The sequence below is a fragment of the Dreissena polymorpha genome, chromosome 9, assembly GCF_020536995.1.
Source record: "Dreissena polymorpha isolate Duluth1 chromosome 9, UMN_Dpol_1.0, whole genome shotgun sequence".
Lineage (NCBI taxonomy): Eukaryota > Metazoa > Mollusca > Bivalvia > Myida > Dreissenidae > Dreissena > Dreissena polymorpha.
Window position 1 is genome coordinate 20,503,466 of NC_068363.1, and position 24,618 is coordinate 20,528,083.

General features: G+C 31.3%; 1 protein-coding gene and 1 non-coding gene across 2 annotated transcripts in view; both read right to left on the minus strand.

Moving 5' to 3' along the window:
- The window catches only part of LOC127843691 (metallophosphoesterase 1-like), a 220,691-nt gene that overhangs the window by 92,788 nt on the left and 103,285 nt on the right, over positions 1-24,618 (minus strand). The window lies entirely within an intron of this gene.
- Positions 2,590-2,675, minus strand: Trnas-uga (transfer RNA serine (anticodon UGA)). Its single transcript has one exon. It is a non-coding gene; the product is annotated as a tRNA-Ser (tRNA).

Genomic DNA, 24,618 nt, shown 5'->3' on the forward strand with positions numbered 1-24,618 from the left:
CAACGCATTGGGGTTTTAACCGTAATGCTAAGCGGAGAAGGGATGATTGAGTCATATTGCATTTCCGACTTATGGAACGTGTTCATTTGCCTATTTTATAGATGCTTAATATAATGATGTATTGTGATATAGGAAAGTTTCACTGTAACATCATCTTGATTTAATGAGATATTTTAATTAACGAAAGTTATTTAACACAAATTTGTAAAGGTTCATAATTAAATGACATCGAATGTCAGATTTATAGAACTTGGTAAGTTATGTCCCTTAATGATTCTGAATAAACGTTCAAAAAATAAATACCATAGCATAGGCATTTACTGAAGCTTCATCACGTTGACCGCGGGGTTTGAAAGATGAAGAGGGGGGTATTATAGCCGAAATATCAGAGCTCTAGATATTGGTGGTGATCTAAAATATTGATGCTAAAGCATGTCTCAATACATTACCAACTTAGATAATGTTTTTACAAAGTTATACCGAGAAAGTTTGTAAACTTGGAGAGTGGTTAGTTTGATATTTTTTGTAAAGAAAACCTTCTTGTTGGTTTAATTTATCTTTTGTTTAAAATTTTGTTATTGTTTTAAAAATATGAAACGCAAAGGCCGAGGTACACAATGGGTTATTAATGAAAATCTTTCCATATCTAACTACTGCTTCAATTTCAATCGATATGTTATCATGTTCTTTTGATAAGAAGAGTCCTTATGAGTGAAGTGTAAGCAATTTAATAATAATAATATCGGTTTTTAAATGACACTATAAATTGAAAATCAAAAAATTAAGATACTTTCGTTTACATGTTCAAAGAGTTATAAGGCTTACACAAAAGCAAATAACTGTAATGCTTTAGCGCTCTGTTTTTGTGTGTTAATTAACGTTAGTAATACGGGTAACGTCGTCGACTAAGGAAAACATAAAATGATCCCCGTATGTTTTATATATTCGCGTAAAAGATTGTACTTGGTTAGGCATATTTAAAAAAATATAATAACTAGAGACTCGCAAAGCGATACCACGTAACTTTATTTAAAATAAGTAGTCACTAGCTGTGCCTTAATGTGGATATGCTAAATAATGTTTAAATTTGAAAGACACAGTTCCAACTTAAAAGAAAAATATTGTTTTCTCGTATTTTCACAATACAGTTATTATGAATGTCATGTTCATTTGGCAGAGATTCATCGCATATCCATATGATTATTTTATGAACAGTAGAGTCCCGCTATACAGCATACGAAGAAAACAAATTATTGATGTTAATGATCTTATCCCTACACTTTAGTAATCTTATACTACTTGAAAGAGATAAATGAGTTTAAGAAGTCATTTTCACTTGCAATTCGGTATTTCAATGGCTTTAGTACACTTAAGTATATCGTTAAGTATATCGTGATATACATATCGATTTTTTTCATTTAGCGATAAAACATGGGCATGGCTTCTTTGAATGTTAAACACATTTGGTCGTTGTCATCGAGACGTTTACTCGGGCGCCGTAATACAAATAGTAGACTTTCTTTTGGGTGGCTTTCAATACAACGTACATGGAGGAATGTTAACTGCAAGTGCAATTTTGGTAACGTATATAGCCAATTGGCGATGTAAATTATTTCCTTAGATATATACGCGTACTCAAACCTTGAGTGTAACTTTATAATAATTATATTCATGAAATCACGAGAACATGCATCTTTTGAACATGTTTCGTTAGATTTGTTCTTTCAGGTTTAACTATGCGAATTATTCGTACAAATCTTGAGATAACATTCATCCGTTGATTTGTCAAGTTTATTTCCATATATCTCCTGTGTACAACGCTTATTGACGGATCATAAATGAAAACATATGAACTAGTCTGCTTCTATTTTGAAAGCCCGTTAGCTTTGTTGGCGTTTGTTTAAGGTAGCGCACCTCTAATGGGCACATATCCAAATATAATTTAATTAATTATTTTCCTAATCAGCATCATTTCCCTGAAGTACATGCAAATTTGTAGGTAGGCTTTCCATGCTTTTTAAAAAATATACCGATTTTTTCAAAACCACCCTCACGCTCGGCTTTTGTCCAGTTTATATAAAAGTTACATAATTCATTCAAATGTCCAAATATGGGCATGCAGTTCTTGTGTACAGATGCAGTAAAGGTGTTTAAAGTTTAAACAAGATGAAACAAGTATTATTTTACAGACATTTATTTTTTTCAAATTTTAATCTATGGAATAGCGCCATGAAATGTAAGTGATTTCAGCCAAGTAAAAATTGGGTCGGTTAAATACAAAGTGTCATAAAATTCAAAATAGTATCATTTTAGTTATATTTTAAACTTAGTTTTTATAGAAACACTATATACAGCAACAATACCAAAAAAATAGACAGATTTAACGTTCACTTTTTGAAATAAAAATAAAAATGCAACATGCATCATTCGTATTTTAAGCAGTAAATTAATCAATTTAGCCATTACGTTGTTTTAATTTTAAAATTGAAGAATGTGCATACAATTTCAACATATTTAACAATAAACATAGCTTATGTGCTATATTAAATCCAATTACGTTAAAAAAGAAATAAAACGCGTCGCAAAAAGTATGCGATGTCGGCAGGAATCGAACCTGCGCGGGAAGATCCCAAAAGATTTCAAGTCCATCGCCTTAACCACTCGGCCACGACAATTGTACATTAATGCAACCTTAAATTAGATATCCATAAGTAAACAGGTAAAAAGGCTCGCTCGATCTTTGAAGAAATCGCGAAATCGTATTTTTCAGATGATAATTGGATCAAAGTCAATATTTATATTGAAAATAATGTATTCTAAATGAATAAGTTAAACATATATCAAAATTCGAAGTTTGAAAAAAATAAAATGCATCTCTCGGAAATAAGCGATCATTGAAGATCGGCAATGATCGTAAAATAAATCGCGGGAAATCATTATAGGTGCGCTACCTTAAAGCGACGGCGTCATCTGAGCTTAGATAAGTAAGCATATTTAATGTATATCATGTTGTACAAATTATGGAGACTTTGATATACATTCCTGACTATATATCACATATGCTTCGCTGTATCAATACACTGGCTATTGTAAACATGTTATCAGAAATGACAACGGGTAGTTGAGTTATATTTAATCTGTTTTAGCACATTAAAAGCAAACAAGCTTACTCTTGTAATCGGGATTGTGAACTTAATGTGTATGTGTCAGAAGTATGATATGATTATCATCTACATGGGTTTTTATATTTAGATGAATTATTGTCAAATTTTAACCCACTCCCTTTCATGGCAAGTTCAATTTAATGTTATAAAACATACCGCTTTAAACTGTTGAGTTAATATTTCCTTTAACGTGTATTGGATTGGTTAATTATGTTAAGCGTATTTCCCGATTTACTATTTAACTTAGCTTTCCACATAATATTGTCAATCTGTATCAATATTTCTCCATAACAGGTAAATAGACCTTGATGATATTGACCGATTTTATTTTACAAAAGCGACTTTCATGTTCAATAGCACACGATTCGCTCCATTGGTATTCACAGCTTTAAAAGCAATTCCTAAAGATTAACGCGTCTATAAATGTAAAAGCAGTGTAACTGGATTAACATGAAAGATAAAAACAAAACGAAATAATTTGACGAAAACAATAATAAGCGTAAGTAATGCAGTCACTAAAACAATTTTAGCAGCATTTTTGAATGAAATTAAGACCTTACTTTCATTACTTATAAAACATCAGTATTGTATTGTAAACAATTCACATTACCATATTAATAGTTGTAGGTCCCATTCGAAGGCGCATATTCAATTTTTGTATATTGAAAATGAAAGTATTTTAGACGGTTTAGAATTCATAAAAAAACAAAAACATAGAAACTGTATAAAATATATTACATTGATATTTATTTAAAAAAAATTCATTAACTAATAAAATGCAATAGTCATTACGTTAAAAACACATTGCAAACACTTAAGACGGATAACTTCCAAGTGTTAATAACTTAATATTGTAGTAATTAACAACCTTTTCCGGATGCTGTTTCTTGAAAGCATATTTTAAGCAAGACTCACCTACTCTAATATTGAATTAGAACCCAATCCGCATACTATTACTTTTAACAAAAGTATAAAAAAATTAGAGTCTACACTATAATTACACGTATTCGTCTGCATTTGTTTGGAGTATTTTATTTTTTATGTTAGTGTGCTTTTAAATCTTTTGTTGTAAATTGAGTTGCTGCAATTATTGTTGTTTATTTAGTATATGAGAAAGTCATTTGATATGATATTGATTTCTCAATAAGCTTTGATATGAAAAAATCTATATTGAAAAAAAGTGTTTTTGGCGTATAATTCATAGTATCCTTTGCAACTGAAACTCATATTTGATACCATAGGAAAATGACATGATGATGACATTGAATGTCAAGTCATTCACCTCATATATAAGCGATATTGGGAAAACTACTGTTGAATACTGCTTCAGCTAGTGCCGCTTCATTAAAGCCAAAATAATTATCGAATACCAAAGACTTATCTGACAGTATATGTTTTGAACAAAGGATTTATACATTTGATCGGAAAGTTTAAAAAGAGCAAATCATTCGTATCATTTGAAGACATTTTTCCAATATATATTTCTAAAACCATGCGTTCTCTTATTACACGGCTTCAAATTAACTCGGCATTCAATTCGGCGCACTTCATTCAATAGTGGTTGTCGGGTATATATCGAAATGTGCTCAGGTGTGTTTTTATTTATTTATCTTGAATAATAAAAACAACAATAATAATAGTAAAAATTAAATAATAATAATAATAATAATAAATTACAAATGATAAATAATAACAATACAAACCATCATCATCATAATAGGGCAAATGTATTTTATTGTGACACTATTTCGGTAAAACAATTCGTTTTTAGTTGAAGGTCTATAAACTATCACATAATGAGCTATGTTATTATTTAACTTGTCATAATTTAACATACAGTTGTCAATTGAGTAAAACATTATAATGGTACATAACAATCTTAAAACATAATAATAATGATAAACAGCACTACAGGCATATCATATGGGACACATTTTAAACATCACCTATAAATGGCAGGTAACATATGAGCACATACTTTTCACAACACACATTACAAAGTCATCTTGTTATCAACATTAACTGATATCACAAAATACAATTTGCTTACCGTCATTTCAAAACTTTTAATTTTAGAATTAAACATTTTCTTTAACGAATCTTTTTTAAATATGAATATGATTGTTTTTTTTAAATCTAATCCTTAATGAATAAATGGAGGTACATAAATGTTGTTTCATTTTCAAAGCGGGGCCGATTTATATTTACTTACAATGACGACAGTGTTTTGTGATTTAAGGTTTGACTATTTGGTCAACAGGACTCTTTACCTAAAAGAAGCCATTTTATGACTTTAAAGACACGTAGGTTAGTGGCATTCCTATAGTAAGCAAGATTGATAAACTACTCTTCATATGTCGAACAAATTAGACACTTTGATTTTACTCATATTGAAATTAAAACGCGGTGTACTTAATATATTTAATAATTAATAAATTCAGTTTGATTGCATTGCGCCGCTTTCAGTTGTCTACGGATGTATGCTATCATCGATATAAAGGTTACACATAATCAGGGTTTAAATAATTACTTCATTGTCACGCTTCTTCTTTATTCGACTTTTGAAACCGATTGATATTTAAAAGGCAGACAACAACATTATGTTTGTGTTCAAGTTATAAAGTGACTGCGTACGAAGGAACCGACGTCATAAATGCTTCAAATGTGGTCAATTCTGCCTTATTATCCGATAGCTCGACCCATTCTTACAACGTTATACGAGGTGTAAGCAAGCTTTATATTGATTGGGTCAGCTAGTTTGTGAACTTAAATAACAATGAAGTTAAGTTATGCAGCTTAATCTGGTGTAATCCGGTTTTCGCTCACTGTTTAAATTGCTTACGCTTGTAATTAAAAACCTTGAATTGTATTATACAAGTGATTTACTGGCAGCTCTACAATGCAGGTGTCGGCTTTTAAGCAGCATGGCATTAGTTTACTACATCATTTGGATACAGCATGGCTAGATTACTATGTTTAACATATTAATATTAACATATTATATCATATTTGTGTCAAAACACGTTCACTGAAATGAACTACACTTTTTACAGATGAGGGAAATGGTAGCTGTTTTGCATTATTGAAGATAACAACTTGATATTTGGCATGCATGTGCATCTCATAAAGCTCCACATTGTGAGTGGTGAAAGGTCAAGGTCATCCGTCAAGGTCAAAGGTCAAATTTATGGGAGGACATAGTGTTTCACAAACACATCTTGTTTTTACTACAGATGCGTACAAATACGTATGTAAGAGGTAAAAGGTTAAACACATAATAAAGAAGTATTTTGCATTTAATAGATATGTTTATTGTCATATTTTGGTTACACATTCATTATTTAGCACGTCTATATAATTCACAGTGCGATATTTAGGTCATTAATGTATAACTAAAATTTCAGGACAATTTTGCTATAAGCTGTATTTAAACTAGAATAGAGGAATTGTTAATTTCACAAGAAATGTAGATCACAAGTGAACATATCGCTCATGAGGTGTGTGAATGATACCGTGTTTAATACTATAAAACAAACAAGTTCGGATAGGGCATTTGTAAATTCAGTACTACCTCGTATGATACTGCGTTTTAATTTATGGAAAATCTTGTGTGTGCACACATCTTGACCAGGTAATGCGTGCATACATAAATTATCCCTAACTAAACTTAAATATTTAAAAAAACATTGAACATGATTTTGTAAACAAACACATATATTTGAACATGTTAACATTCAATGAATCATGGCATACTTGTACACTTCTGACCATTCCAGTAAGAATTTCTGGTGCTGGAAATTGTGTATACAAAAATCGGGTCTTTAAAAACAAATGTATTATTTTATATTTTATTTTTTATTAAAATATGTCAGCATGCTTTCTATTCCTAATTGAATAAGACCATGCAGAACAAACTACATGAAGAAGTTGTACACAATATTTTAATAACGTATACTTAATAACATACTTTACAGCAAATTTTACATTTTGCAGTGCACAATACTGGTACATGTAAGGTTCAATGCCTTCAATAATTAATTGCATAAATCACACGTGCCTTTATCGTAGTCGCTACCCAACACCAATATCAACGCTTGTGTGGTGTAGACACAGTTTTTTTAAACATCACACAGGAATGTTGCGTTATTGTGACTTTTTTTGTTTCATTTGCATGTTTGTTTAAAATATTTCCACACATAGCGCTTTTCGTTGCAAATAGAGTTTCAAAGATCCATATCTGTTTCTAAAATTGTTTTGATTCCTATTATAAACATAGTAGAATGTTTTAACATCTTTGGCAGGCGTTGCAAATCATTCGTTCCAAACTTGCAAACATACAATAACGCACGATTACCAATTACTGCCAATCATGACATAAACCTAGGATGAGCCAATTCTAGCTCGGTGAACAATTTGTTTGCGAAATATATATTCAATAGACCATATTCATATCTGAACTAATTAACCAATGACCGCTTATCCCACGGTACAAACAACTACTGTCATGTGCAATGGCGTTTTTAGAATATGTGTATACTGACAATACAATTTATGGTCACCTTACAGGAATTATAATTAATAATCTAATGATTTAAAGACATTTGTATATGCACCTTTTGATAAAAAGCTAATATAGAAAGTTGGCAATTAGTTCCGAACATAAACTTTTCGTATGACCTTAATAAGTGGTGTTTAATTAAAAACAAAATGTCGTAAGTATGTTTCACGAATAGTAACGGGTGTTTCACAATAGAGCACTTCAAGTTTACCATCGGTCCGTCTGACTCCACGTCCGTCCGTTAAAACAAGATTTAAAAGATCGAAATAATGGTCAGAATGATGTATTGTCTGCCTATTAAAGGGATCTTTTCACGCTTTGGTAAATTGACAAAATTGAAAAAAGTTGTTTAAGATTCGCAAATTTTCGTTTTAGTTATGATATTTGTGAGGAAACAGTAATACTGAACATTAACCATGGTCTAATATAGCCATTATATGCATCTTTTGACGATTTTAAAACCTAAAAATTATAAAGCGTTGCAACGCGAAACGATTGAATAATTTGGAGAGTTCTGTTTTTGTCGTTAAATTTTGTGAAACTACGAAGATTGCTTATATAAGGTATAAAATACTTCACATGTATGTACTCGGCGGAATAGCTCAGTAGGCTAGAGCGTTTTTACTTCAGTACTCTGGCAGGACTCTAGGGGTCACTGGTTCGAAACCTGGTCCGGGCAATGTTCTTTTCCTTTTTTTAATTTTATTCTTGATTTTTTACTGGAGCTTTTAAGATCCAATGTTTACATTTATCGATATAAAGCATTTAATGAATAAGTTAAAAAATGCCAAAATCTGTGAAAAGGCCCCTTTAAAATTGACATGTATAAATAAAAAAAGTAGATCCGAAGCATTTTTTTAATACGTCGATGATTTATTTTTTTCCTAAAGAAATGTGGCATCGAATAAAATAAGCTGGCTCTGAACGAAAATTACCATAAAGGTAATATTAACCCCACAACACCCCAAAAACGGTTTGCATTGCATACGCAAACCACTTGTTCTAACAATACCAGCGACGTGCGTAAACTCTTAAAGTTAAACCTAATCGCAGTTCGTAATTTGATATCAGGCAATGCTGTACACAAGGTTATCCACTAAGAAAGTATACCATACCAATACTGTACGGCTCGCTTTTCCACCTTGGTAACTAGATTGATTGTTAACATTGGCCTTGAAGACAATACTGAGTGTGGACGATCAGTATTGCACAATGTAAAGTTAAAGAAGGTAATTGCGTTTCCTGTTTAGCGTGCTCTATAAGTACAAATTTCCTTTTCATAATATATATTTGCACTGATATGTTTTGTAAAAATGTTCTTATTCGGGTTCTTAATTCGTATATCACTTTGTTTAGATGTATGTGTTACGGAAACCGAACACGCTGTAATATATATTAAATTTTGCATCAATGATAATATATGTGTCTTATACGAACAAGTTCTGTAACGATTTTGCAAGTGTGTCGTCTCAAAGATTCATTTTTTCTGTTCGCTGTAAAGCAGCTTGAAACTGGTTTCATGGGGTAAAACACGTGTCACAAAGTACACTTAAAGAAACAGCTTTCAATACTGGAATATTTGTACAAGTGATATCTCGATCGAGTTTGAAACTGGGTTGTGCGTTGTAAGACGCTTGGACAAATTAAAGACATATCATATGAACATCAAGATGCACCATTTATCCACATTTCTTCATGAAACTCGGTCAAAACAATGTGCTTACTTTAAAACTCGGTCACATCATGTCAATCACTAGACTAAATTTACTATACACTAGTATATTTCTTATTTAATTTGGTTATTATATTTGTTATAATATTATATCGACCGAGTTTCAATTTGGGTTCACGTAAGGCGTAAATTTAAATGATATATGAGCCTTATTCGACGCGTGGCGACTTGGCTTAAAAACTAAGTCACTCGTTTATATAAATTTGCAATTGTTATGTGCATGGTCAGACATGATGTCATAATCAAAACCAAACTTACTAGGTCTAAGATCAAGGTCATAATTCAAGATCAGATATCAAATAAGGTAAATTAGTCCTCATGATAATGCCCTGAACATCACATTAATATAATTCAATATCAAACGTAAAAATAAGACAAATATTTGTTTGTCACATAGTTTTAAAAGATATAATAATTTTGATGGTATTTCGCATTGATAAACCTGCTCTCTAGGTCAGAATAAGAGCCATTCATAGCAAATTAACATCCAAATTGAGATCATAATGCGTAGACAGCATGCAGTGCACACGAACCAGCCCTTCAGGTCCGAAATTCGTGTCACAAAAACATGTATTTGAAATCCCACCTTTACACTTATTGTACAGCATTAATTAATAATCGTGATAGGCCAACGAGTCGCCATTTAGTCGGGTGAAAGTCTAAGGTCAATTCAGCATGAACACATTTCATGACCAATTTTAAAAATCTACCCCTTATACATTTTTGAGATTTGTTAAAGTTACTTGACAGCAAAACAAATTGTTTGACACGAAATGCCAATCACAAGAACGAAGTCAATAGGTATGTGTTCAAATTCACATTGAATTACCACATCAATAGTACATAACTGTTCAAAAATTGTCTAGAGCTTAGCAGTGCATATCAATGATGTATATGTATTGCTTGGAAGAAGTGACAATCATTGTTCGATGCCATGAAACAAACAGGAGGGCCCTGGTCCATATGTTCATTGCCAATTTTACAGTTTAAGTTAATGGTCAGCACATTTATCAGAACATAAATTTATTCAGCTTCATTGATTTTCTGAACACTTGTCAGAAGTGAAAATCATGATGAGACAGAGTGTCACATATACGAACGTGTTCCTTAGGAAAAACTACAAAGTCACATTTCAAATGTAAGAAACCTACATATTACCTTATGTCATAATTAAATCCTTTCCCTGAATAAGTTCATTGCAGAAGTACCAGACATTGTTCGACTGAATGTTAACTGATAAATCAAGCATGTATGTTTAGATCAACATAATGGCAAAACATAATATTGCACTAAAACAAAGGACTTATCATAGGTTACAAGCCAACATGTAGTTGTGCACACAAGAACCAATGAAAACAATTCAAATTCTGTAATCGTGTTTGAAGGTAAAATAAGATAATGCAATTGAAGATATGTATACTCTGAAAAAAATTGTCGCGAGTTATTGTTACAACAAAACTTATGTTTTATATAAAAACTTACTATACGCCATTCGGATTACTACGGATTCCTTTTAAAGGTTTTAATGTTCTCAATAGATATGGGGTTTCTCTATATAACACGCTATCGCTCATTTACAATGTAAAGAATGCAGCCTAAATGAACAAAAAAAGACACAGTTACATGACTACATGTTGTGAACTTAAATGCAGGCAGGAATCTAGATATATTCGTATGCTAAATTCAGACAAAGTTTCATTGCGCCGCAATTACAAACAGCTATAAAATATTTGCAAAACTGTCCTTGTCATTATAAATTATTGAAAATGATAGGTTTAACCTGGAGATGTCTTTGCGTTTGAATATATGAAATATATATTAAACACATTGAGTACTTGTTGTTGATTATATAATTATTTAAAGTTCTCTTAATGCCGAACCTTTTGACTTAAAAACGCACATTAAATCGTAAACATACTTAGACGTTGAATACATTTAGCGTATGATTTGATATTCGGCGTAACACATCTTAAATAATTTCGTGGATCTTCATCAGCCTTTAAACAAGGAAGCGAGACTCGAAAGCTTCCCAGGTAGCATGAGTATTTTGACAAATAAGTTTAAACACCATGGAGGCAGCGGTTAAAAGCTGTTTATAGAGATTTAACGATTTATTAACATTTTTTTCTGTTTCGGTACATTTAGTATCCCAGCATTTTTTTCTTTTCAATAGGTTATAAAAACTGCGTCTTCCTCCTCAGAAACAATGTGTAGTATTTAATCGAATTAACGATGTGCGATTAAGTTGAGAATAACAAGGGAACCAACAAATGTATATTAATAGCTTATGCCATCTAAAAATGTAATCATTTGGCAACAGGTAATGCCGATATCGATATATATAACGAATTCTTTACACGAATGCGCCTTTTTAGCACGACATTGCAACATTTTTTTACAATCACGTATACTTGATAATTGAAACATTAAAGCCACACACCTTGAAATAAGTTAATTTAAGTATAAATAAGAAACATATTTTATCTATGCCAATTAGAATATATCTGGCGGTTACAAGGTAGATATCCGTCTTTTTTCGCTTTAAATCTAAAATAATTTCGCGTTTGTCGAAACGGACGTATACGTCTAGAAATTCTACTTTCGGTTTTAAAAGCGGTATCGTTTGAAAAATAATACATTTTTTGCTAACTAGGCTATAAATTAAATTGTATCTATGACAATAAGAATATATCTGGTGGTTACAAGGTAGATATCCGTCTTTTTGCGTTTTAAATCTTAAATAACTTCGCGTTTGTCGAAACGGACGTATACGTCTAGAAATCCTACTTTCGGTCTTAAAAGCGGTACCGTTTGAAAAATAATACATTACTTGTTATCTAGGCTATAGATTAAATTTTATCCATGACAATAAGAATATATCTGGTGGTTACAAGGTAGAAATCCGTCTTTTTGCATTTTAATATTTAAAAATAATCGTGTTTGTCGAAATGGAAGTATACTGTATAGAAATCCTACTTTCGGTTTTAAATTTAAAAAACAATAAATAAATTACTTGCTTACTAGGCTATAAATGTAATTTTATCTATGCCAATTAAAATAAAACTGGTGGATACAATTTAGAAATCCGTCTTTTTGCGCTTAAAAACTTATAAAATAATCGCGTTTGTCGAAATGGACGTATTAATTAAACGTATAGAAATCCTACTTTCGGTTTTAAAATTAAAACAAAAATACTTTCTAACTAGGCTATAGATTTAATGACAATTGTGCACACTTTCAAATTGCATCTATATGTATTGAATAACATGTACTTCATTTCAAAGTGTGTAGCTTTAAGTATTAAACCAATTAAACACCAAGTTTTGCATTCTTTCAAACCAAAAGTAATAGTGATAAGTTATATGCTATGCCTTAGCCCACTTTTTTGCGCAAACAGTTATAATTCTTCTTTACAAATATGCATTACTCTTTTTTAAACTGTTTGAAGCGTGCACTTCCTCATTGACAAGTTCCTGATCAATAGCGCTGTATTGGCACAAGTAAGAATGTATATAATGCACAGTCTTTACTCGATCAAGGTTTTACAAATAGGGTACTAACTTTGTGCATACTTTAAAGCCTTGTTGTTATGTCAAAGCTATTTTATAGGCTAATGAACACGTCGTGTGTTGTGTAGCATACATATCAGATTGTAGATTTCGCTGATGTCATTGCAGGGTACGGCAGGTTTTGGATTCATGTTGCATTCTATTTCAGATAGAATTGTTCAGTCTGCGTGCTAAGATCTCTATCTTTTGAAATGTTTCAAACAAAACACTAAAACCTTTGTTTTAAAGAATTTGAAAATCATTTTCAAAATACATAATTTCCCTGTTGATGTATGTGTTCTTTAATGAATCAAGTAAACCTTACTTCCCTAAAGTAGTGTTTACACCATTTTTATCATTTCATCACGTGAACATTTGTGTGTGATACTAAACAATGCATAGCTAAAGCTAGTTCCACGGTTATGGTCTGATCTGACTGGCAGATACAATGAAAAAAAAATTCTTACCTTGGTTTAGAGCACTCTGTATTTGCTCACACAAATGTAGTTTGGGCAATGACTGATTTAAATTCAAGTATCGTTTTGCATTATTATTTTCACTACCATCATGATAAGAATAAGAATTAACCATATTAAGAATCAAAATTATGACCTTTCTCTGAGTTAATGTTTGGGGGTATATAAGAATCAGTTTTCCTAACAATTTCTATACGTTTATTTGCCTGTCTTCCCATCCTAATATGTGTCTAGACTGTAACTTATATATATGTGTAACATAGTTTTATAACAAAGGTTCACCTATAAGTGTCATATGCAGGAACTACATGACTTCAAGGTAGTTAATTGTTCTCGTATTAATAACTTAATATATTTCGTTAAATGTCATTTATTCAAAAGAAAATGCTGAGAATCTGCTTCATAGAGAATTATCTCACAAATAAATGCGTGATGTGTAATCAGCTGTATCAATTAGCTGTTTGATTATTATAATAAATGTCTTAATATAAAGAAGTGAAACTCCGGTTGCTGGAGCAGTATTTAATTCTTATTATAAACAACTAGTTGGACATTTATTTAAGGCAAGTGACCGATTGCCCAAGCAGTACAAAACAGCATAATACAACAGAACATAAACACATATAAGAATAAAGCTGGGGTCATCGCCTTGGAACGGTCAATGCAAAGCATTTGGGGCTCAAACCGGTTAAAGTGCACTTAACCTCACACTTGACCCATCAATATTCATGATACATTTAAGTGTAAATAAAATTTAACCTCATTGCATTGTAACTCAAATAAAACAATAATAAAAGGGAATTTAAACGCATTCAATATAATTACCATTTAATTACTCAATGGTAGGAAAGATACCAGAGCAACAGAGTTACAACTTTTTGAGGAACGATGAAATGAAACTACGAACAAGTGTCAACTACATCCTTCTTCATAGAAAACGATTTAAGAATATAGCGTCATGAAGTTAATATTTCAGATCATCATCGCGCAAATACAGGAAGAAGCAGCAATCAATAACGTTAATTTGTTTAAATATTTTACCATTAAATTCAACGAACACATTATCCAGAAGAAAAGTTAGTGCTGCACAAGTTTACCTCTAGCAAAAGTTTTTTTCAATCAAAGAAACAAGTTTGGATTTTATTAAAGCGTGAGGAAGCGTTGTATATAGTGTAGAAAAATCATAAGTGCTTACATGATTTTTCTACACAACTTTTATTTTTTATTTTCAATTGTATCATTTTCTTCTAAGGAGTTTTGTATTGACCAAAATAGGTTAATATTACTATTTTAATAAACTGTATTACAATATTTAGCTATATGATATCTAATAACACTCAATGCAGATGTGACCCTTAAGACATGGCTCTCAAAAGTTGTAAATTAAACAATGTTTCATATGTGATCATTGTCCAATAGATCTTTTGTACCGGTTGTTAATGAAAATGTATACATTCAGATACGAACTTTGTAAGTTTAAACTTGTGGAATGAGTTGTTCAAAATCGTGCCTCTGTGGCGAAACGTATCCTAGTGTACTGAGATTTACTCTGCTATAAAAGCTTACATATATCTATATAATTTTGTCATGGGTTTGGACAGTAATAAATGTACGACGGTTTATTGAATTAACTTGAATGTATGCCATGTTTTCCAATGGCTCGTTTTGAATTCCAAGGCCCGGATTTCATGAGTAACAAGATAAAGAGCTGTTCTTTGTTGCGACATATTGTGGAGAGAAGTTGCTTTCAGTACACATTATTCCATGTATATTGACAGTAGTATGTTGAGTTATATTATTCGAACGGGGATGTTATTGCGTTTGTTTAGGTGTGTGATACAAATTTATCCGATGCTATTTTTCAGCCTTCTAAATAACATTCTTTTCTTCGGTCACATTCTTCGTTTCCAGGCGAGAGGTCCAATACTTATTGTCACAAATTACATAATTTGCAGCAATTATATATACAATTATGTGAGATTGTTTATCGTCATTCCACGCGAGATGGCACGAAATACCCATACTCATGCTCATACGAATATGATACGACCCTAAATGCATTCAACTTTAAGATTTGCATGCGCATAATTTGAGGTCATTCCGCTATTATTTTTTAAAGATATTATCTTTTGAAAAATAACTTATTTGCGCGTTAGATCACAGACCTTAGTGATCGTAAATTTAAATAACATTTGATATAATGACTGGTTGATAGAGTAAACTATATTCAGGAAAATATTCAACATTGATTACAAATATATCAGTTATAAGGAATGCTTGTTTCTGCTCAAATTATCAGCGTCGTATGATCCAAATGTATGAACATAAATGTGTTGTGTCCTTAAAGAGTCGACCTGCGCATATGTTCAGGACGTTCATCTTCAATGATATTTCAAACACGTTTAATTATTCATTAATTGAAGATGCAATGTTACTGTTATGCTATGATGCCACACTACTGGATAGAAAAAAGGTCATTGTAGGTAAATTTATAATAATGCTTATCTTGCTGTTTGATACGTTTATTCCTAGTAAACTAGTTTCAGGTGCCCTACTTTAGGCAATCCGAACAAAACGGCTATGTCATGATATTTACCCCTGTCTTGAAGGTAACGCTTGTTAGATTGTGGCAAACTGCAAGTCTTGGGCATCACGTGTACTACTTACTGTGATGTGTATATCTACACACTTATAAAATGCTCGATTAGTATTAAGGCCAACTCCCTAATGGACCCCGTGTTTCTCTTACAGGAACACAACATAACGATAATACGATTGTCGATGTAAATGTGTATGTATGTTTATGGCAATTACACTTCAATGTAGTTACGCATACCGCTTTAAAGTGCCCCGTTAATATCAACCTTAAGGTAATTTCATTGGTTCATCATGGTTATGTGTCCTTTCAGATTTATTTTTAAAACTTAGTTTTCCGTGTTATCTCGTCAATCTGATTCAACATGTTTCACATAACAGATCAACACACCTTGCTAAAATGGCTGGTATTTATGTTTTAAAGCGACTGTCTTGTTGAAAAGCACCTGATTCATCGCATGAGTAGCCATGGGTTTATATTAAGTTCTTAAACACTCCCTAATCTGTGTATTTTTATCTATGTTACGTGACAATGTCACTAGATTAACATGAAATTTGAAATAAACTTAAACAACGACACAGTTCGATGTAAAATAATTAGCATAAGTCCTGCACAATACTATAATTGTTCGACCTTTCTACATCAGGAAACACTTTAACAATGTACACATTTACATAAGAGCGGTATTGAAAGGTCAGGAAAAAGTTAATTGTGATAACTTCACATTTCTTAATTGTTTGATAAGTTATATACCTCGTTCGTAGGCACACAATAAAATGTTTGAAAATGGCAAAATGTTCAGGCTGATTAAAATGTAAACATAATGTGAATACATACGAATTGATTGGTAATTGTTGTAGTTTTAGTTGGTGTAGTTGTATATTTATTAAATGAGTACGCCCTTTAAAGCAACAGTATGCTATGTGTCAATCAATTAACGTTGTTGTGTACATACTATCTTGAAAACCTTGATATTGTGCCATATATTTCAACAAATAAAGTATCATTTTTCGTAACAGAAAAACATTATTTCGAACTCGATACAAGTTTCGTTCTTTGTTTCATTATCAACTTTCCATGAACATCTCTGGTATGTTGTGATAGTATTTTGTTTGTTTGGTCAGACTCACTTTCGTTCAAACGACGCTTAATTCAATTGTTGTTTTATCACTTCACGTGAGTTATATTCGAATATTGACTACCATACATTCACGCATGATGATCATTGTGGACACAAATTTCGCTTTCTTTAATGTATCCTTTGTTCAAAAGTTAAATTCTGACAAGCGCACACTCTGTTTTAAAATATGGTATGAATGTTATTATTATTGTCTATGAACTACACTCTAGAATTGAACACAGGTATGGAAAATGTTTCTAAATTTTAATTTCAAATACAAATGCCAATGCATTCGTAGGAGAACATCACTGATTAAAGTATGTAAGTGAAGCTGCTGAAAGCGGGTATAAAGTAAATGATACCGTGCTTGGCATGGTGAGCTCACGTGTAATATACAGTTTTAGCGTTCAAAAAACTATTGCGTTAAGATCATACCATCTTATAATTAACAGATATGATGATAGAATTTGTAAATATTCACGAACAATGTTTCAAACAAAGTAATAAATTACTCGCATAATACAATTGCTTTAAAAAAAACAACAACACTGTGTCTTAAGTGCATTAAGAATACAAATATGTGTTGTTTATTTTGTTTCGGAGGCATCTAAGCTAACAAATTTAGTACACATCTTATGACAGAAATATCGTATACATTGTATATAATATTAATATTGATTGTGTCCATTTAAATATCTTGTCATATATATGGCAATTAAAATTCATTATTATAACGCATACCACAATAAAGTTTAATTTAACGATTTCCTTAACGTAATGTATAGCGTTGGTTAATCGTGAATAGAAATACTCTCCAATTTAATCGCAAACTTTTGTTGTCCTCTTAATCTTGTCAATAAGTGTCGGTATTATTGAAAAATATAAAACCCGCACAACAGGTAAACCAACTTGATAATTATGACCGATATTAATGTAACACAATCTGCGGCCATGTCGAATAGCACAAGATTCGCCACATTCGTATACACATCTTCAACTGGAATTCGTACAAATGTTCGCGTCTGTATATGGTAATGCACAACACAACAATGAATGTTGATGGATACACACTGGATAAGTGTACACGTTACAGAATAAGATGAAATCGAAAATTGCACATAATGCAAGCGACATTGACGGACAGGTTCATAGTTCGATTATTGTAGTAAAACACATTATCCGAATGTTTTTACTTCTAACCATTGTTTAAAAAAAAATCAGTCTACTATATCAGTTTAAGTGTTTTTAACATGTTTGGAGAACTGTATTCATTATGTAATTGTGTCATGAACATTCAGTTGTTGTAGCTGTAGATTGGTATTTCGTATATGGATAGTTACAATTCAATAGTCGTTCTTGAGGTGTACAAGTAATATTGAAATACTTTTTTTGTTGCATATAATTAACTATAACGTATTTTATAAAGAAATATACTTGGAACTATAGGAGCATGAATATCATGATATCAATTAAAATCAAGTAATCACACTCCATTAAACTTTGCTATGAAAGGTGCGATATGGTAAAACGCCTACTTAGTACGGCTACAGCTATTTACTCTTTAGTTAAACTTTTGTATTTACCGCATACCAGAGAACGACTCCAAAGAATTGGCTTTGTTAAGAACAATTGCTTTGCAAATATGTACGGACAGTTTCAACCGACTCAATGATTTGTATTATGTAAAAGCACATTTCAAATATTAAGAACAAAAGCCATTCGCTATCCAATTACATTACCTGTATAACTCGACTATCGCCGGTTGCGAATTGCATTCAATCGATGTTGACAGCCCGGTTTGGATCGATGTGTATTCATAAAGGAGTAGATACTGCGCGGGTATGTTTCCTTATTTATTAATTGTTATTATATGAAACATGTGTTTAATCGGATTCTATTTATGTAACCAGTCTTATCATTTGCAGTCGTACACACTGTGATCTATAATCTGTGTAGTATGGTTATGGCTATTAACTTCCTAAGCCAAACACATTTTTGTATAAAAAGCTATTTTCAATGAATTATGTATGATTATCGATACCTTGTGTAGAGAGTGTACACTGGGACAAGATTTTTTATGCAAATAAGTTTTCGTGTGTCGGTTGGTATTCTAGAATAATATTTATAATTGCATTGTTTTATTTCATTTAATGAAAACAACGCACGTATTAGCACATATCATAGTGTAACCAACATTTACAAATATAACACATAATTACCATTGTGCATGTCAAAGTACACAAAGTAATTTATTTAATACATGGACGCACACTTATTTTAGTAATAAACCCCATTACTAAAAGCATTTCACTTGAAACACATTTTGACAACATATATCAAATAAAAGACAGTGGCATTCACTTTTAAATTACGGACAATTCCGTCTTTAAACTTAGCAAAACATCAAAACATCTGGCCGTTTCATTTCAAAACATTTACCATTCGACTTGTTTCGTCATCATGTATTGCGTTCAATTGTCAAAGCGTAGCCAATTGATTTTCCATTAATATTAAAATGCTCTAGTGTTTCATGATTTTAGTTTTATGTTTGTTTGGTTAAAAGAAGCCTTAAGCACAACAACCAGTCAAGACACTATACAGTCATGAATGTAACTGCATTCGTCATAGTAAACTAGATCAATTACTTAACAGCCTGGAAATACGAAACCTTATTTAAACTTAATAATTAAAGCCCGAATTTGTTAACATGATCTTTGTTTGCGTATGGTTTGTACGTAACAAAACGTATTAAATAGTATTATTTATTATCACTGTTTCATTTAGATCGATTTTTACTTGAGGTGTGAAATGATCAGCTTTGAAATAATTAATTTATTGCCAACGGCTTTTTACATATTTTTATTTTCTAATTCTACATTTGCAAGTGGTCTATATTGTGTTGGCAGATCGAAATATTAACTGTGTATTCAAGTTAAACATTAACTGCGCATAAATGACTCGATGTCATTCGTTAGACATATGTGTGTCAATTAAGACCTGTTACCTTGTAGTCCCTTAGTTTGTGTTTCTTGAATGCAAATTTTTAAAATGTTTGAGTCGGACAAGAATTTTATTGATACAACATTTTTTATTCTTGTACATAAAACTACACTCTTCAACTGAATACAATTATACACGTTTTTACATTAATTAATCACATAAGACAATATCATGTGCATTCGGAGAATAAAATTACTACTTATGTATTTTATGTTCAGGGTGCGAACGGCAGTGACAATGTTGAAAGAGGGTCTCACTTAAATTAGCCCGTGCTTTGCACTATGAGCTCACGTGTATTATTAAATTGTATTGTTGAACAAAAATAAAAATAAACAGTTAAGTAATGCACATTTGCATTTCTTTTTCTTTAAGTAAATAACAAATCTAGTATTAATTATTTTAATGGATCTTTTATTTAATATGTTATTGTATCAAATCGTTTTGTACGTGTTTAACTAACTTCTGTCCTAGATCATTTCTGTGTTAACCATTCTTAAGTTTATAGCGCACGGTAACTTTATAATCAATGAGCGTAGGCGTAGGCATTAACCCGAGAAAATCAACAAATAGATAATGTATATTTTAATATATATTTAGACGTATAGTAATTTTATTTCGTGTGTTGATATATTGATATATAAATGGGTTAGTTACAATCGCATATTTCTTACAAATTTCTTCTCCAATATATATAATTTATTTTAAAAAACTGTTTCGAACGTTTGCATGCGACTCAAGCATGACGTTAAATAATGCATCAAACCAGCATTTGTCTGACATTTATTCATTTGCTTAGCATAAATATACTAGTAGTAATACTAGTGCATGTATAGTATATATTATATCATGAGCTTCTACGTATCACGTAACCGACTTGGTTCTTTTGTATTTTGTTAAGATCATTCCATCTAATTATAAACATATTTTTTATCGTATTTAAAAAGAAATGTATTGTTATTAATACGTAATATTACCGGTAAATGTTGCAAACAAAGTGATACATGTTAAAAGCGTGTAATGTATTTTAAAGCAGGTAATAGTCTTCAAATAAGTATATATATATATATATATATATATAAATATATATATATATATATATATATATATATATATATATATATATATATATAATTGTTGAATTTAATAACCGTAGAGTGTGTAAACACGGTAGCATGTGTCTACCGATGTGACGTGATTGGTGTCAATTTATCAAAATACCGCGCCATGTTAAATAACTAAAAATGGTGAGCAAGACTTTCAACCAATTCAAATAATGCATTTGTTTAAAAAGTATGTTTCATCATGTTTCAGATAATAGTTTTTGCGAAATATCTTTAAATGCTACACTTTACAACACTTTGAATGAGATTATTACATTTATTCAACGGAAGAAGTGCAAAATCGTTCCACCATGTCTTTACTTTCAGTATGCAGAAACGCGCGTTCTGGCATAGCATTGCATTGGAATTGTAATTGTAAAACTGAAGCGGCGCAAAAGAGCTTTATTTGAGTCTAATCACATTTCCGAGTTATGGAATATGGCCAGTGGCCTAATTTATTGTTGCTTAATATATGTGTTGTGATATAATAAAGAATCAATGTAACCTCTTCACTTTATGAGATATTATATTTCATTAATGTTATTTAACATTCATTTCTAAAGGTTGATAATTAAACGAAATTGAATGTCAGCATTATGGAACTAAGAAAGTTATGTTACTAGTTGATTTTGAATAAACGTAAGATAATAATTGCCATAACATATGCATTTTGGAAATACAATGTTTAATGAAACTTCATAACGGCTACAGCTAAGTTAGAAAGGCAAAGAAAGGGATATTATAATCAAAATGACAGAGCTTTAGAAATTGATAAGATATTGATGCTAAAACATTTTCAATACACTCGTATATACGGTTTATCTTAACTCACGAAGCAAATAGATTTATATTCCTTTCAATAGAATGTACATTGAGGAATGTAAATCGCAAGTGAAATTGTGGTAACAATAATATTAAATCACAGGATATGGGTAGGCGTGAGTTTCAATACACTGGAGCGAGTATAAAACCATATTGGCGATGTACATATTTTCCTTAGAAATATACGTGTAATCAAATTTTGAGTGTAACATAATATCGATGCAATCACGAGACCATATTTTTTCCTTCATGTTTCACAATGCGAATTATCATTATTAAATATTAAATATGAATTATATATTATTAAATGGTGTAGTTGTTTATTTAGTTTATATAATATATGAGCTAGTCATTTTATTCGAATATTCGAAGTGTCGTTTTCAAATAAATGTCAAATCATCAACCCCACAGTCCTAAATAAGCGATGGATATGAAAACTAAGATGTTTTTACAAAGCATACTTTATAGTGACACAGCTAGTTACGCTTTCGTTAAGCCAAAATAATTACGAAAACCAAAAGAATTACTTGACAGTATTATATTTCGTATTTTAACTTTATAAATAACAAATATGTACAGCAAGTTTTAAAAGACCCTTTCATAATTGGCATTTGAAGGGATTTTTTCCAATGTACCTGTCTAAAACAACGCGATCGCAATATGACCACAATATAACTCAAAATTTAATTGGGCTCACACCATCCAGTAGTGGAAGACGGTCGGGTTGATATCGTTATGCATTCGTTAAGGAGTAGATTATGCTCAGGTATGTTTTTTTATTTATCATGATAAAAGTAAAATGTGTTTGTGTCACTATTTCTTAAAAAATGGAATATGAAGGTTTATACACTGAAGCACAATACTAACATTTGTTGATATCAGAATGTGTAAATTCAATTGATAACTGTCGGTTCAGTTTGATAGCTGACTCTATTTTATGACTTCTTGGTTTGTTCCGTTACCAGTAAGCAGCTATCACGCAGGTCCAAAATGACTTCAAAGTTAATCATTTTTCGTTTGGTAACTTGCAACAACTGGTTAAATATATTGATTGTTTTTATTCAATGATTACACAGCAGATACTTTCACTATCCATAATCTTACATATAGTTGTCAATATCGTAAATCGTGGCAAAGGAACAACGTACACACTATAATTTATTTAATACATAGAAGCACCATTTTCACCGTAATTATCCACATGGAGCAAACGATTAACAACATAGTTACACATAAGCACATTTCATTCTCCACATGTTTACAAACAAATCCTGCTATCTACATAGAACAAAATCACGTGTGGGTTTAACGCGTTAATCTCTGTTCTTGTCTAGAGGACTCGTTTAGCTTACAGAAGCCAATTTAGCTACTATAAAGACATGTAGGTTAGTGCCTTTCGTATAGTTAGCTAGATAAATTACTCTTGATATATGCAATTAATGCGAAACGTAATTATAGATAAACAGCGCATGTTGTTCACATATGCACTTGATTGAATAGCGTTGTTCCCAGTTGGCTTGGTTTTTGTACGTAAACAACTAATTCATTAATTATCACTCTTTAATAATAACCAAAAATCGACAAAAGATACGACTATTTCAAAGGCCGATATTTCGTGACAGATGGCAAAATTAACTGCGATTTCAAGTTATACAGTTACCGCACATGAAACGCCCGACGTCATTCGTGATACCAAAAGTGTCTATCCCGCCTTATTACCCTATTTCTTTACATATTCAAGCGTTTCATATAACGACACATGTAAATGAGCTTAATATTGATTGGCCAGGCTAACATGTGACTTTCAATAACAATGAACTTAACGTTAGCTCGTATATCCTGTTTTAGACTGTTTTTCGTCTAGTTTAAAGTGCAAACGATTGTACAAAAACAAGCAGAACAAACATACAAACCAGTGCGAAGTAAAAAAAGTGGACGTCTACTTCAAACTTGGATATAAGCATCTTCTCAAATATGAATTGTTTCAGCCAAATGTTCAATATGTTTGCGCTTGGCTCATATGGCATGCGCCATCTTAATCGTAGCAATATACCTCGGAAAGTTATTTAGGGTGAACATCATCAGCATCATACATGAAAAATCCAATGTTATTTTATAAATTCAAAAATTTTCGAAGGAGGAATTCGCCTTATCGCATATTTACTATTATTATATACAAGTATACTAGTGAATCATACGTTTCCAATGGAGACGTGGTTTACGTCACACATTTTATACAAGTATTTTAGGGTGAAGCTGAGAGAGTTCACTTTGTATGTTTTTGATTTTATTATTTTAACGCGACATACGGATAAGCAATTGTTATGTTTTAATATTTATTTAGCATTGCAATAACAATTGTATAATAAACTTTTGTTACATTCAGCACAATTATGAACCAATGAAACGATGGCATATACATGCAAATTGGGGTTTTGTTCTGCAAATAACATTTATTTGAATGATCATTTTAAACGTTAACACCCCCATAAAAAACCACTG